Source organism: Rutidosis leptorrhynchoides, chromosome 2, assembly GCF_046630445.1.
Source record: "Rutidosis leptorrhynchoides isolate AG116_Rl617_1_P2 chromosome 2, CSIRO_AGI_Rlap_v1, whole genome shotgun sequence".
Classification (NCBI taxonomy): Eukaryota; Viridiplantae; Streptophyta; class Magnoliopsida; order Asterales; family Asteraceae; genus Rutidosis; species Rutidosis leptorrhynchoides.
The window spans coordinates 109,430,080-109,445,994 of NC_092334.1; the positions used below are offsets into that span (position 1 = coordinate 109,430,080).

General features: G+C 33.0%; 1 protein-coding gene across 4 annotated transcripts in view; it reads left to right on the top strand.

The window, feature by feature from the left end:
* Nucleotides 1-2,750: 2,750 nt before the first annotated feature.
* Nucleotides 2,751-15,915, top strand: part of LOC139894375 (uncharacterized) — a 65,347-nt gene continuing 52,182 nt past the window's right edge. For 3 of the 4 annotated variants that reach the window (XR_011774954.1, XR_011774952.1, XR_011774950.1), the window contains exons 1-3: nucleotides 2,751-3,131; nucleotides 3,359-3,434; nucleotides 3,579-3,721. The gene's annotated coding sequence lies outside the window, so the exon portion shown is untranslated. The remainder of the gene's footprint in view (nucleotides 3,132-3,358; nucleotides 3,435-3,578; nucleotides 3,722-15,915) is intronic. The other variant, XR_011774951.1, reaches the window with a different exon arrangement.

The following is a 15,915-nucleotide window of genomic DNA, read 5'->3' on the forward strand; positions in this document are numbered from 1 at the left end:
ACAACGAGAGGGTAAGCAATGCTTAGTGAGTGCAACAATTATACATACATATATATAACCTATCCATTTGCAATCACAATACCAATTACCTCATACGAACTTGTAACTCAAATAGCATGTCAACATACCCGTAACTCTAACAAGTCGTACATCATCATACCACATCATTAGCATATACTCAACCCAAATATATATTATATGCTAAACAAAATCAACAATCTCAATATGGTTAACCAAATAACGCTATGGTGCTACCGGCTCGTGGTTCACACCATACGCTTGAGTCATACTCTTTTATAGTGCTACCGGCTCGTGGTTCACACTCGATGCTACCGGCTCGTGGTTCACATCTTAGTTTATAGCGCTACCGGCTCGTGGTTCACACTTGATGCTACCGGCTCGTGGTTCACATCTTAGTTTATAGTGCTACCGGCTCGTGGTTCACATCCCATCCCACACATGTTATGGCACTACCGGCACGTGGTTCATACCATAACATTCACAAATAAACACGCGACAAGGATGATGATTTAGCACTTCCGAGCTTCAACGCAATGTACCTAAATCATTAAGTGCACATTCAATTTCACAACTAGTGGAATTAACCACAATACACCCACTTGAGCATTTAATGACCCAATTTGCATTAAATGACTCAACTACTCACAACCGCCCATAAATGGCCAAGACTTGACTTTGATCACTAAGGCTAGTGAATTAAGGTCTATTAACTTCAATTAACACAAAACTTAGGGTAATCCATACCCATTTCATCCCTTTAGGTCAACTAGTACATTTTGACCCATTTTAACTCACTTAATCTCACAATCAAGTCAAACTTACCCATTAACCCTTCTTTCATAAATCTTAAAGTGCATTAGTGACTAACAACACCAATTGACACTTACAACCTCAAATCACAAGGCCAAAACCCTAAATTGTGGCTATTAGGGTTTCATTACAACAACATAACCCAAACTCACCCATTTTACCCTCAAATGGGTCATACAAATCTCTAGCAACCCAAACCCTAGCCATTTACCAATTAAAACTTAAAACATAAAGTTAGAACTTACCAAGACTATCTTCTTGTAGCTAGTAATAAGGGGAACAACTTTAAATCTCGCTCCTAGGTTTGATTCACAAATCTCCAACTCCAAATCTCAAGATCAAACTAAGTGGGTTTTGTGTTTTGGGAGAGAAATAGGAAAGAAAATAGAAAAGGAAAAATGAAATAAATGATAAGTGGTTGGTATTAAAGGCTCCAAACTGATCTACAAGCAAAAAGACCAATTTACCCCTAAAACCCTTTTAAAAAGAGTAGTAATCGGAGTCAGATCTGCAGGATTGCCGCGGCGCGGCGCTAAATGTCGCGGCACGACGTTACAAAGGAAAAACCACCACTCTTGACTCATGTTCTGATCCAGGTTTGCTTTGCTTGTCGCGTCGCGGACCCATTTCTCGCGGCGCGGCAGTGGCCTGATCCTGATCCCTTCGACAAGTTAGCATAAAATGATGGCTCAAACCACTAACACACCTCGTTCACTCTTCTTATGCTCGTCTAAGCTTCGACCTTAAGCCTCATACGACTCAACACCAAAGCGACACACATACATATGTATATACATATAAACTAACACTGGGCTCATTTAATCACATAAACGAACAAGTTACAAACGTGCTAATAATTAAGTTTGTACCTTTAGACGTGCACGGGAAAACGGGGTGTTACACAGGCTAATGTTCATGACCATAACGAACATAACTATGAGGACTTGACGTTGTCAGGGAGAATCTTGTGTGAAGCGTATTGTTGCCTACACAAACGGCAGGCGAGTTCAAAGACATCGCCGTATACTCAGAGCCAGTAGACTAAGTACGTTTTCACAAGCGTAAGTTCAAAGGGTAACACCTACTTATCGTATGCAAGATTCAACCGCTGAAATTTAATCGAAAGATTGTTGTTTCTGAGATCGATCTCCATTCATGTGGGGGATTGTTGGAAAATTGGTTAAAAGTGTTTTCACCAACATTGGACACTAATTAATATATGATGAGTAGTCAATATTAATGATGATAAAAAAATGAGTTTTGTAGCCACTAGCGTGGGCTTTACAACGAACTAAAGTGTGTCCAAAACGGAATAAAGGTGAATGAGATATCGAGTCTCAAAGTTGTGTGTTTAGTGCAAAATTCTAAATGGCTTTTTGGAAGTAGGTGGAAACTTGCACTATAAATAAAGTGTTAGAAACAAAACAAACATCTTATAACCATTCTTATATGATCCAAGTTCCATTCTCTAAAAAGCAACAAAGGTCTCACAGTTCGATTATCTATCAGGCAAGTGTTCAAGTCCGGCAGTACGCTGCTTCGGACCGGTGTACCCTGGGAACAGACGTCGAATCTGTTTAAGGGAATTGTGTCAAACACAAGCCCGGTTCAACCTTCAATTCGGTTAGATTGTTTTAACCTTTTCAGTTCTTATTCTATATATATGTTTATGATCTGATTATATTGAATAATATGTTACTCGTTTCAGTTTCGTATATATTTTACCTACGATTAGAACTGATGCATGTTGACCAAAAGTTAAGGTACATGGGTAGTATATTCGTGGGGAGCCAAATAAGTAGGAGAATGTGGGCCAACTCTTAATTATCAGTTTGTTTTATTGTTTAACAACGTGAGTGAATGTATGGCTATATATAAAGCCTTTGGTTAATGTAAATAAATGCAGAGGAAGTATTAACAATGTAGTCCTTAAATGTATTGTTCTTTTATATACTTAATATTTAATTGAGTATATGAATGTATGTTTCAACAATTAGCAAGAACGAAAGCATGATGGAACATGTATGTTCCAACAGTTTTCACCTATATTTCCGTTAACAGTTCGAGTGTAAAATCACGGCGTAAACAGTCATTCATTCCCTTTGTTTTCTTCTAATTATACGGCGACGGCGGCTGATCCGACCACTTCGACTAAGTGAACCTAACTTTTCAATTTCTCTGATTTATGATAAATTCGTACTGTTATCGATGCATAGGAGTACACAATTTCTGTATATTGAACTAATATCACTCTGTGTGTGTGGTTGTTCATTAGGTTAAGAAATACATTACATTGAAAGGTATAGCTCCTTCTAATTTGGTACTTAATTGATTTTTACATTTATCTAGGGGTTCAAATACTATACTCATGATGAGTGATATGTTGTTTGATGTTTAATATTGTTGTTTTCTTTGTTGTATTAATTAAAATTAGAATGATGAATTAAGAACGTGATTTGGGCTTTATAAGCTTATGAATATGAATATATGATTTTCAGTAGTTAACTTTTGCATAATCTAATGATAGAATGGTGCGTGCAAGTACTAAAGCTTGTTGCCTTCTACTTTGCATGATAGCAGCTACACAAGTCTTATGCAGGCAGGTACTTTCTTGCACGATCAAGTATTTAATTGGTTGACTTCGACTACATTTTCAGTCATTTATAGCAAAACAATTACAATTGTAGTTTCTATGTACATAGATGGTTGCTGATTTTTTTTAGTTTTATATGCTGCAAATTTTAAAGGGCCGACCAGTCTGTCTTAGTAGTTGGTCAAGAATTACTGAAGGAAACTCTACAATTACAAACCGGATCCCGTATCTACCAACTTCAAGGGCTTAGACCACGCACGTGGTATGAAGTCAAGATATCATATCCTGCTTCTGTAGGTACAATACACCATCTTCTTTAGAGGTGGCAAAGTGGGTCGGTCAGTGCGTTGGGTAAAAGGTCAAAACATGTCGGGGTCAGAACTCAGAACAGTTTTTTTTTTTTTTTTTTATTTATCTTTCCTCTTGCTTCTTATACAAATATAAATATGTAATTGAAGTAATGTATTTTATATGGTTAAAACACCTATATAGTTAAGATATTAGTAATAATGTTGAATTAAGTTATCTAACAGGTTGTAAGCATACACTTCTAGCGTGTTGAAGTGTTGAACCCATCTGAGTATCTGACCTTTTAAATATAAAATATTACCCAAAATACTTTTTCAAGTAATGGAGTCAAGAATGCCACCTCTACGCATCTTGTTTGGTTACGTTCTTGTGGCTAAACACATTTTACTCTATATTTTATCAGATACCCGCTAGCTTTTCCTTACAACTGATAAAAGGAGATTCAGATTTACTGCTAAAGCAAAATAGGAAATTACTGAACACTGAAAAATTGATTTTCAAAAATGATGATGATGCAGACTTACAAAATGATCAGGTTTGAGGTTTGCTCATGTTCGCATTTTTCGTTTGTGTAGCTTATCTTGATTTTTAAGAAGCTTTTAATTAAGTTTTTTTTTTTTTTTTTTTTTTTTTTTTTTTTTTTTTTTTGAGTCAGAAGTATGTGATGTTGACCTGGAGCCAGAGGGAGTGGTAGCAATACCTAATGGAAAGGAGAGGGAAATGGTCATTTACAACATAGGTAACTTTCACATCATGTATTGCAATAATGATAATGTTGCTGCTTGTATGTGTCCCCGTTAAAGTGGGTCTAAAGGGTTGGAATTCTCACAATATACATTATACATATAATGAATAAAACCCTTTTAAATCAGTTTATCCAAAAAAGATCATTACACAACTGCTACAAAATTCTGAGTGTTGCAGGCCAAACTGACCCGTGTAAATTACCCTTTTTCACATGATATTCAACCCACCCATTTTGCACTTTTAATTAGAGCCTGCGCATTCTTTTTGCAGTTTGCAATGAACTAATGCTAGGTATCCCACACAAAGGTTGGTGGGTTGTGATTCTGGCAGTTGTTTGTTTGGGTATTGCATTTGTGATCCCTTCTTTTCTACCACCACTTCTTATACGTTCAGATCAACTCGAAGGTTGACTTCCAAAAATTCTTGACTTGATGATCCTGATAAGCTGATTTTGAATCGCCTTATATAATTATTTAGGCAGGAAGGATAATTTTAATTTCATTAGCCCATAACTTTGTTACATTATGGAATTTGACCACACTCAATATCTTGTTTGGTTTCCATTTTCGACTTGATTATTTTAAAGATCTTATTAACGGTCTCTTGTGCACTTCAAATATCTCTTTATTTATTTATTGAAAAAAGAAATGGAGTTTCTTTCCTCCAACATCTTAGCTAACAGCTTGTTTTCATTGTATGCGGAAGGAAGACGTCAATAGCTCAACGTATGTTGGCAATGCTTACCAATCTTGTCTGTTTAAGTTTGTATGAACAATATCTTGTTGCTCTAAATTGTGTTTGGAATCATTGTGGGTTTATCAGAAAAATGTACACTTCTTGTCTGTTTAAGCTTTCTGCCATATATAGTATTGTTTTGGGAGACGCGGTTTATGATATATGGCAGTAAAATAATCTCATATCCACAAAGGCAATTGTAAAACGGCCCCAGATTAACTAAGGATACTATCTCTTTGGTTCGTTTAAGGCTCATGACTTTTTGGTTCAAAAAGTCTCGAAATGCTTTAAGACTTATACAAGTTTGGGAGTTAGATTAATCACCAAGGCATGATAAAGTTTCGTATTAAGACTCAAGTTTTGTTCCGTTTTAGGTTGGTATTCTTCGGCTCGAGTTTTGTGTTATGCAATTTTCTTGGTAGTTTGTATGCTGCGTTTTTGGTTATTCGGCATGTCAGGATATCCTTTTTGTATTGCAAAACAAGTTGTCTCAACAATTACGTTTGTTATCATGATTATTACTCGCAATATATTGTTACAGAAATAATAATTGATACATTTATTTGTATCATTGTATGTATAAAAATCAAGTTTTTACTATTTTTTATTAAAAAAAAAATAAGAAAATGAAGTAATAAAATAATAAACCATTTCTCTCAACTAGTTTTTTTAAAAAGTACTCTAGTAAATACGCCCCTGCAATTTACTATTTACCATATGTCAATAAACCAACGATTTTATCACAGTTAGTTTGACAGTTTGACAGTGAAACGTTATAGATTCATATATCTTTTCATGATTCATCAATCATCATCATACTTGTCTTGAACCTAGTAACACGCTAGTTATCACATTACTAGATTTATCGAGCCTGTGCGTTGCACGAGGACTCTTCTGCAAACAATCTTGAATTTCAATTCGGATTGTTGTTCCATTATGCAATACTTATAAAAATGTCTGTATTTATGCATATACGTAGGTACGTAGGTATGGTTGATTACGTAGGTAGGTATGGTTATATGTATGTATGTGCGTCTGTATGTTTCACGTATGTATGCAGGTATGATTATGGACGGATGTATCAGGTGCCTCGCATCGTTCGGTGCATCTTGAGGCCATTATGGCTGAGGACGACCTGCTTTGCTACTGAGCTTAGTTGGTTGTCACTTAGTTGCGTGGTTTCGGGGATGTTTACCGTAAAGGTGCATGAGTGGTGTTTGGTTTGTTCCCGGTGGTTGGCTCTTTGCTTGCGCAACAACTTCCACCTGGCATGCCTTTCGAGTTTCTGTTTTCAGTGGTTTTTGGCTCTATTTATTGAGGCATCAACAAGCGTCGATTTATTGGCGACTTGACTGCCGCGTGGAGCCTAAATCGAACCACAGGCAGGCTTTAAAACCAATGAAAATTTGATCCCACCATTTTCATGGCGTCTCTTTTATCTCGTTTTTATTTGTATTCCGTTTTTTTTTTTTTTTTTTTGCCGGAGGTCCTCCCGGAAGCAATCTCTCTGCTTTGGAGTATAGAGGTGGATGACTTTCTCTCTCGGTGGGTGGAGAATTTTTTCTCAACTCGTGGTTAGAGAGACGACTTCTCTTCTATTCTAGGGTAGAGGAAGGATTGTCTACATCTCACCTCCCCCATACCTCGCATGCGCGGGATTGGGTATTGTTGTTGTTGTTGTTGTTGTTGTTGTTGTTGTTGTTGTTGTTATAAAAATGTCTATTAATTGGTCATTTGTATGTAAGGCATTGGTTACTCCTGGAATTCAAAAGAAATATAAGCAGTAGACGTTTATTAAGTAATATCCAAAGTACAAAAAGGAAGCAAAAAAACATATAATATTTACAAGACTTCAGTAGAAAATGAAGCAGAAACTAAAGACGATACGGTTTAAACAAAAGGAACAAATAGGCAATATCAAATAAAATAAGTATACCTCTTCGATGGCAAGCATGTAACCATTTTTCTTCTTAACTTCTAGAAGGACCATTTGAAAGTAACTAAATTCAACCACAACCAAAATTGACATATGAATGACAACAATACAGATGATTATTTCTGACCAATCGCCTGAAACCCTAAGTAACCAACAACAAAATAATAACTGTAGCAAAAGAAGACCTTGTTAGCATCAAAAGTGGTAGCGTTTACGACGGTTGAGCTGGCGGCACAACATCGGCAATAATACATATGACGATTTCACCACTGGCATCATATAATTCAAGGTTCACCATGTCTGACTTCTTCAAAACCAAGAGTATTGAAACCAAGAGTATTAAAATATCAGTATTACCAATTATAGAACCCATTATCAAACCACGAACAACCCGCAGCAGACCCAAGATATTTAGCACTAGATTCAGTTGGTGCCAAAAATTCATTTATAACCCATTACCTTCACAATTATTTTAACATCGTATGTACCTGTTGTCCAGCATCGCTCTTTCCATGATCATTAAGAAGGGCTTATGATGCAAAAAGCACCGCCCTTTCGGTAGCTGGATATCTACCGATCCACCAAGATTTAGAATTCAAAAATTAAATTTACAGGAGTTAAATTGTAAACCAAATACTATATAATAAGAATCGTAGCAACAATCTTAAAATATTGTAGCGGTGGAACTACTGTATCCTTCAAAACAGAAAACAAATTGAAGATATCAGGTTACCTATCTCATGTGACACGATAATGTACACATGCTCAAGTCAATAGTTCAACTTCATACCATACATTACTCACAAAAAGTTTCATACAGTGACCATATTAAACAAAATATAATAAAATTTAGAGATAGATTTTTGAATTTTTCAACTTGTTTAGCTTTATAATATTCTATATATTATTTTTCTTGAAGTTGGGTCCAATCTAAGTACTGAGCTCATCGGACATCATACTTGATTAAATCGACGATCTTTTGAGATTCCAAAATCAAAATTGATGGTGTCGCTGGCCTTTATGAGAGGATCAGGATAACAAATAGTACGTACATCATAAGTGTTTTTTTTTTTTTCGATAAAGGGGACGGTACCCCGGCAAAATTTTATTTCATCCAAAAAAGAAAGTACAAGAGGGGAGGGTTTTGAAGTGACCACCCGAAACACTTTAACAATAAATTCCTACTCTAGGAAAAGGAAATCTATACATTTCTCAAAATGCCTATCAAAAATAAAAGACTCAAAAGCCTATACATCCACCAATACCACAATAATAATCTAAAAAAGTTAAGATCACAAAGAAGATACACTTGCAAAGGAACATATAATATATAAAAAACCAAATCATACCCGATCCCATCATAATGCATCTGATCTTCATGCCCTTCATAATATTCCACTTGAAGACTTCAATAACTCTAGACTTGAACTCTTCATAACTTGAAAACTTTAAAACTTCAAGATCTTGACAAACATCATCTTGACAGCCTTTAATCTTCATAACTTTAAGCCATACTTTAATCTTGACATCATAATCTTTAGCATTCATTCTTCTAATCCTCATTATAATCAGAATCCCAATAAAGTCCAAATACCTGCACATCAAAACAACCATACTATCCATGACAGTATATTGCTTTAATTTTCTATCCTTTTCTTTATCCATATCATTCTTTATATACTTTTCATCATAAGACCTAAGAGACCACCTTCACAAGAGCCACCAAAGAGATCTCCACCAATAGAACCACCACACTATGCTTGTAGCAATGAGAGCCATCAAATACACCAAACAACCAAAATTAACACCTGGTAATCTGAAGTCAAAATAGACTGCCATCAAACTGACTCCAAACATAAATAAATACCCGGTCAAATCTAAGAAGTCAAAGCAGCCATAATAATGAAAATACACTCTACATCTCAAGCATAAGATCATATCACAACTATTTAACTCAGTGCTCCCGGGCACTTAAGCTCACCAAGACAAACACTGTAACTTCAACCAATAACATACCATTTTCACATACATAAATATAGGTCATAGCAAGCATACCATCAAAACAACAGTACCTTAACCTAAATATATACCATAGATTAGTCATTAGAGGAAACAGGAGGTTTAGAGATGACCTCATGCACCCCAAAATGCCATATACCAGCAGCAATTCTTGACTGCACAGTAGACTTTATCTTTAATCCACATAAGTGTTGATGTATGGAAAGCCTTTTGACTGAGCTGAACAGAACGCACCTTGCATAACTTGAGTTGCATAAAAAAAAAAAAATTCCGTTAGTAGAAAAAACAAAAATAAACAATGAACATTTTAATAACATTCCAATACACAAAAAAGCAGAAGATTTTTAAACAAACCTTTGATTCTTCGTCCCTGATTGAGTGTAGTCTGAATCTGCCTTTGGTATCATATATTAGGCGGAAGCTTTCGTTTGGCTTTGGGATAGAAAAAAAACATCTGTTATTACAAACAGAACACATCGAGATTAAAAAGCTTATTCAATTTTAGCAAAAGTCAATTATATAATCTTCTGTAAACTTATGTGCAAAGAGAGTTCGTTTCTTTACCCTCACACACTTATAAAGATGCATATCCAAAACTCACATGTTCAAAGCCAGCAAACCATATCCTTGGATCGTACCGACTGGAACTCCTGGCTTTGTAAGCTTACGTAATGTTTTTGTCCCTAGCTTCTTTCTAGAGTGGTTCTAATAAAATCTTATCGTTCAAATAAAATATCTTTCGATCGTCAAATGACGGGGTGACGAACGGTGTCAGTGATCCAGCAGTTTGTTCTTCGCCATGCAATTCGATAACTCTGTAAAAAAAAATTTACATCTTTTACCAAGTACATTTTAAAAAGACTGTTGTATATAAAAAATTCATGGTGTGCTTAATTAATTTCTTTATATATCTATTTTATGGAATCCATAAAATACATTGATTGGAGTGTTGATATTTCCGGTTTGTTGGTATTAGTTAAAACGTTTGTGAAGGTCCATTTGTGCTAACTGTGAGCTCTCTTGTATTTGCATGATCACCAAATGTTGAAGCAATAGTAATAATGAAATTATAATTTAGTCAAAATAGTGTGAAGCTACAACATACCTTGATATTTCTTAATTTTAGCAAACTGGATTAGCAAGATTACACACATACCATAATCATCTTGGGACATTTTACAACAAATTCTGATGCAAAGGTACCCTAAGTTGCTGTGAACACTGTAAATCAAAGGAAATTTTTTAGCAACATTCATCAAAATCAGAAATATATTAGCAACATTCCAAGTTGTTGTGAACACTGTAAATAAAAGGTAAGACAAAGCAAATATTAATCAACTGAAACATAAAAGTAACAGTTGCTAATTATAAAAAACAACAAAATTATTGTTTTTTCACCTGAAGGACTGCACATTTACATTTACATATTAACTAACAGACAGAAATTATAAATAGTGACTAGGGGCATTTTTGACTTTTCACCTTTTTTTTACCTTTAACTAAATTTCATTTTACCAGCCCCCCACACTTTTTTGAAAAATTCAAATCGACCCCCCAAACAGGAGGGTAAAGTGTCAAATAACCATTTTCATAAAACATCTTAAATAAACTCCACCCAAATATTCAACGGGTCATATCTTCTCGCTCGCAACGAGTTAAATTTTTCCGACACCATCGTTGAACTCGAAATAATTTTAGGAACACAATGTCACTAGCTATACGCAAAACGGACGCTTTTTAAAAAATGCTAAATATTTGGGGTACTTTTCATACACGTTGATTTTGCGTTAAATTTTTAAAAGTAGACAATTCCATAGCGAAACGCGGAGATGCACATATATTGTTAATTTAAAATAACATTTAAATCTCTCACGGGTTATACCTTTTAGTTCGACTCGAGTTGCGCTTCAATGACATCATCGTTAGCCACAAAATAATTTTACTAAACGCAATAAAATACATTGAAAACCGAACCCCCGGCGCGAAGCGAGGGTTCGATAACTAGTCATTACTAATAGCCATTGTATCTCCCAGGAAGTTCACAGCCTCAATTTTTGCAAAAGTAAGGGACACGTTTTAGTGCAACACGATGGTTTATTCAGAACATGTGCTTAATTAATGGTGGATATAAAGATTTAAAGAACATAAGTCATTAATTATTCCATCAACACAAAAAAGTGCAAAATAAAACATCGTAAAACATCACTATGCATTCACCCAATTACAAACTTGAAAAATAAAACTTAAAACTCAAAAAGCAAATAGGTGTACTCTCTTAATCATATACTGTATATTATATCAGTTTCACAAAGCTTGAAGGTTAGTGATTAAAGATGAAAAATACATCCAAAATCGCTCATAATCAAACAAATTTATAGCATAAACGTCATTTAAGATGGAATATACAAATCTTGAAACAACTTAAAGGAATTAACAATTAGGATGTGCGTATAGAACCTGATGATCTTTGACAACAATCATGTAGAAGAATATCTTCTATCCCTCCTTGCTATCATGAACCCAAACTAATGTGGCGAATGGAGGTTAACAATTAAATTAATACACTTGCTAGATAGTACACCATTACATAATTATAATAAATTTTCATTTAGTATTCATACCTCCATTCACGATTTTTGAATTTGATGGTATCATTGGCAATTGGAGAAATAATCTAATGTAACGGAACCAATGAACATCTGTAATTACAATTTTTACTACCCAACAAAAATAAAACAGCAATCGATAAAGTGAAGAAGAAATCGACTGATTGTATAATACCCACCAAAACAAAACAACAATCGATAAATTCAAACAAATAAACACTAAAAGAAGAAGAAATCGACCGATTGTATAAAAACACAAAACGCTTGACTCATACTGTTAATGATGACGGGTATAGCTGCGAGAAAAAGATAGAAATCGGATCTATTAGATAACGATGAATAGATGTGTGATTTTGTTGAGTCGCTCAATAAACTGATGAATTAATTAGATACCCTAATTAGGTAGCAATTGAAAACCCCTAAAATAAAGTATCGAAGAGGATGAAGACGTAGAACACACTGATTAAAAATGTGTGCAGTTAAGAATGAGAGAGATCCTAAATCTACGCCTGAAACTGCCGAATTAGGTTTATTTGATTTCAAATTTTGGCCAGATGGACTTCCATGTCATCAAACGTATGATGTAAGAACCAATTAGAATTCAACATGTAGAATGTCATGTCAGCTTTTAATGAGAGGCCGACACCTTTGATTTACATCCCTCGATTTATTATAGTTTATAGATAGATAGATAGATAGATAGATAGATAGATAGATTCCCTTTATTTGCCAGCACTAAGCATTGTGCCAACATTGTAGTCCTAAACAAAAATGATCAAAAGGCATCTTCTACTGGAATGCATCTTACGGGAATTTGTTTTAACAAACATTAAAACTTGCATGAATTTGCAAACAAACTCCAATTAGTCATTTTCTCAAACAAAAGTGACACTCATAGATCTATGCTTCTCAAGTTTGCAAACAAACAAGTAATACCAATTGACCATAAATTATCTGAAAGATTAAAACCGACACAAAATTCGTAACAGTCAGCAATGTGTGAAGACCCGTCCTAATCCATCCGGATGAAGTCCATATCGATTATAAACGATTCACAACAGTTGATTACATTGCGAGGTACTTGACCTCTATATGATACATTTTACAAACACTGCATTCATTTTTGAAAAGACATTCTTTCATTACATCTAAAGTTGACGGCATGCATACCATTTCATAATATATCTATCTATAATTGACTTAATAATAATAATCTTGATTAACTCAATGACTTGAATGCAACGTCTTTTGAAATATGTCTTGAATGACTCCAAGTAATATCTCTAAAATGAGCAAATGCACAGCGGAAGATTTCTTTCGTACCTGAGAATAAACATGCTTTCAAGTGTCAACCAAAAGGTTGGTGAGTTCATTATTTTAACATAAATAAACATTTCATAATTTTAATAGATCACAAGATTTCATATTTCCGTTTCTCGTAACCATACGTCCCATGCATAGAGACAAAAATATCATTCATATGGATTGAACACCTGGTAACCGACATTCACAGTATACATATAAGAATATCCCCATCATTCCGGGATCCTCCTTCGGACATGATATAAATTTCGAAGTACTAAAGCATCCGGTACTTTGGATGGGGCTTGTTGGGCCCGATAGATCTATCTTTAGAGTTCGCGTCAATTAGGGTGTCTGTTCCCTAATTCTTAGATTACCAGACTTAATAAAAAGGGGCATATTCGATTTCGATCATTCAACCATATAATGTAGTTTTAATTACTTGTGTCTATTTCGTAAAACAGTTATAAAAACAGCGCATGTATTCTCAGTCCCAAAAATATATATTGCAAAAGCATTTAAAAAGGGATTAATGAAACTCACGCATATAAATATTGTAAAACAGTTAATAAAGCATTTGCATGTATTCTCAGCCCAAAAAAATGTAAAGAGTAAAAAGGGCAAATGAAACTCACAATACTGTATTTTGTAGTAAAAATACATATGACGACATTGAACAAGTGCAGGGTTGGCCTCGGATTCACGAACCTATATCATTTGTATATATTAATACATATAATGGTAATCAAATAATTTCATTTATTAATCTTATAATATTTATATGTTAAGTGTTGTAATTATATGAATTTTATGAGAAATCCTAAGTAATATATATACTTTATGTATATTTTATATCCTAAATTATATGTTATCTATTTTTTTTATTTTGTATATACTTTTAAAATAATTAATATTTATACTTACGATTATATATATATTTATATGTAATTAGTATCTTTATCAAAAGTCAATAACTTGCTATATGTAAGAATGTTAATATACCCCATATATAATTATATTTAATATGAATATCAGTATATTTTTATATATATAATATTTAGTTGTCATGAAAATATTAATGATAATGATAAAAAATGATAGTTTTCAAACATAATAATAATTATACTAATAATAATCTTAATGAAAATACTAATATTAATAATAGTGTCAAAATGTTAACTACTACTTATTTTGGCATGTGATAATAATAATAATAATAACTAATGATAAAAATACTACTAACAATGACAAGAATAATAATAATAATAATAATAATAATAATAATAATAATAATAATAATAATAATAATAATAATAATAATAATAATAATAATAATAATGATAATTAGATCATAATACTAATAATACTTACAATTCTAATTCTAATTCTAATTATAATACTAGGAATAATAATAACAACAATAATAATAATAATAATAATAATAATAATAATAATAATAATAATAATAATAATAATAATAATAATAATAATAATAATAATAATGAGTAAATAAATAAATTGGCTACCTTGATGAAATAGCTAAAAAGATAAAAACTGCCATCGGCCGGGCTTGAACCCGCGACCTCCCGTTCACTCGAAACACCCTTAACCAATGAGCTGTTGCTCGATTTCTGATATAACATGCAACCCAATTTTATTTAACTATTATATTTTCTGTTTCTAATTCTACCTCTTCCTCTTCAGCCTCACAGACCCGATCAGTTACAACATCGAATTAATTCTTGTTTTGGTTTAGGAATGATAACGAAAACAGCTTAATAATGGTTGTGTATTATTTTGATTATCAAAAAAAAAAATCAAAGTAGCAGTAACAAAAACAGTTCGTAGCAACCTCCTATGAACTCCTATCGTGATTTTTAAATTAAAAGCATTTTAGATCCAACTTACAACATGAAAAAGTTTACACTCGACTCCTTGAAAGTTTCTGGACAATCAATTTGATTTGAAACATCAAAACGAATACGAATTTGGCTATGAACCTGTCGTTTAACTTTTTGATAATTAAGGGTTGACTCCAAAATTCGAAATCGATAGACAGAATTGGACCTTGATAATTTGCAGGTAGTTTAAACGAAGATTTTCTAACCTATCTGCATTTACACATTTTGAAATTTCATTCGGAATCGTGATTTGACAAAAAAAATAAATAAGAACAGAGGACGACTTTTAAAATTCTTGGAATTTCTGTTTTTTTTTTTTTTAAATCCTCAATTGCAGTGATACACTAGCTGTATATAATATGGTGATCGAGTAAATGGATTTAGTGAAAACAATAGGATGAATTTTTGTTTTATAACAATTGAAGTCGACCGAAATCAGTTTTAAGGACAGAAATATGAAAAAAAAAATATATAACAAAAAAGGTGAAACAGATTGGTACTGGTTTTTGGATTGTTATAACACTGAATCTTGACAGAAACAAAAATCCAACTATAGTGTGAAAGATACATATAACAACTTGTACGATCTTTATTTATATAATTTATATAATTGAAATTAATATTAATAATAATAAATAATTAAATATATTAGTAATAGTAATAATTATATAAATAATAATTATAAATAATAATGCTACTAATAAAAAAAATTATAATAGTGATAACAATAATAGATCTTGTTATTTTTGATAAATAATATCTATGATATAAGAATATGATATAAGAATATTGATATTAGTATTGGTATTATTAATGCAAGTAATGATAAAATTATTATAACGACTACAATATAAATTTATATTTACAGTTAATATATACAATTTACTAATCATGTAATTTTTAATGATTATGTATATAGCAACTTTCATTAAGTAT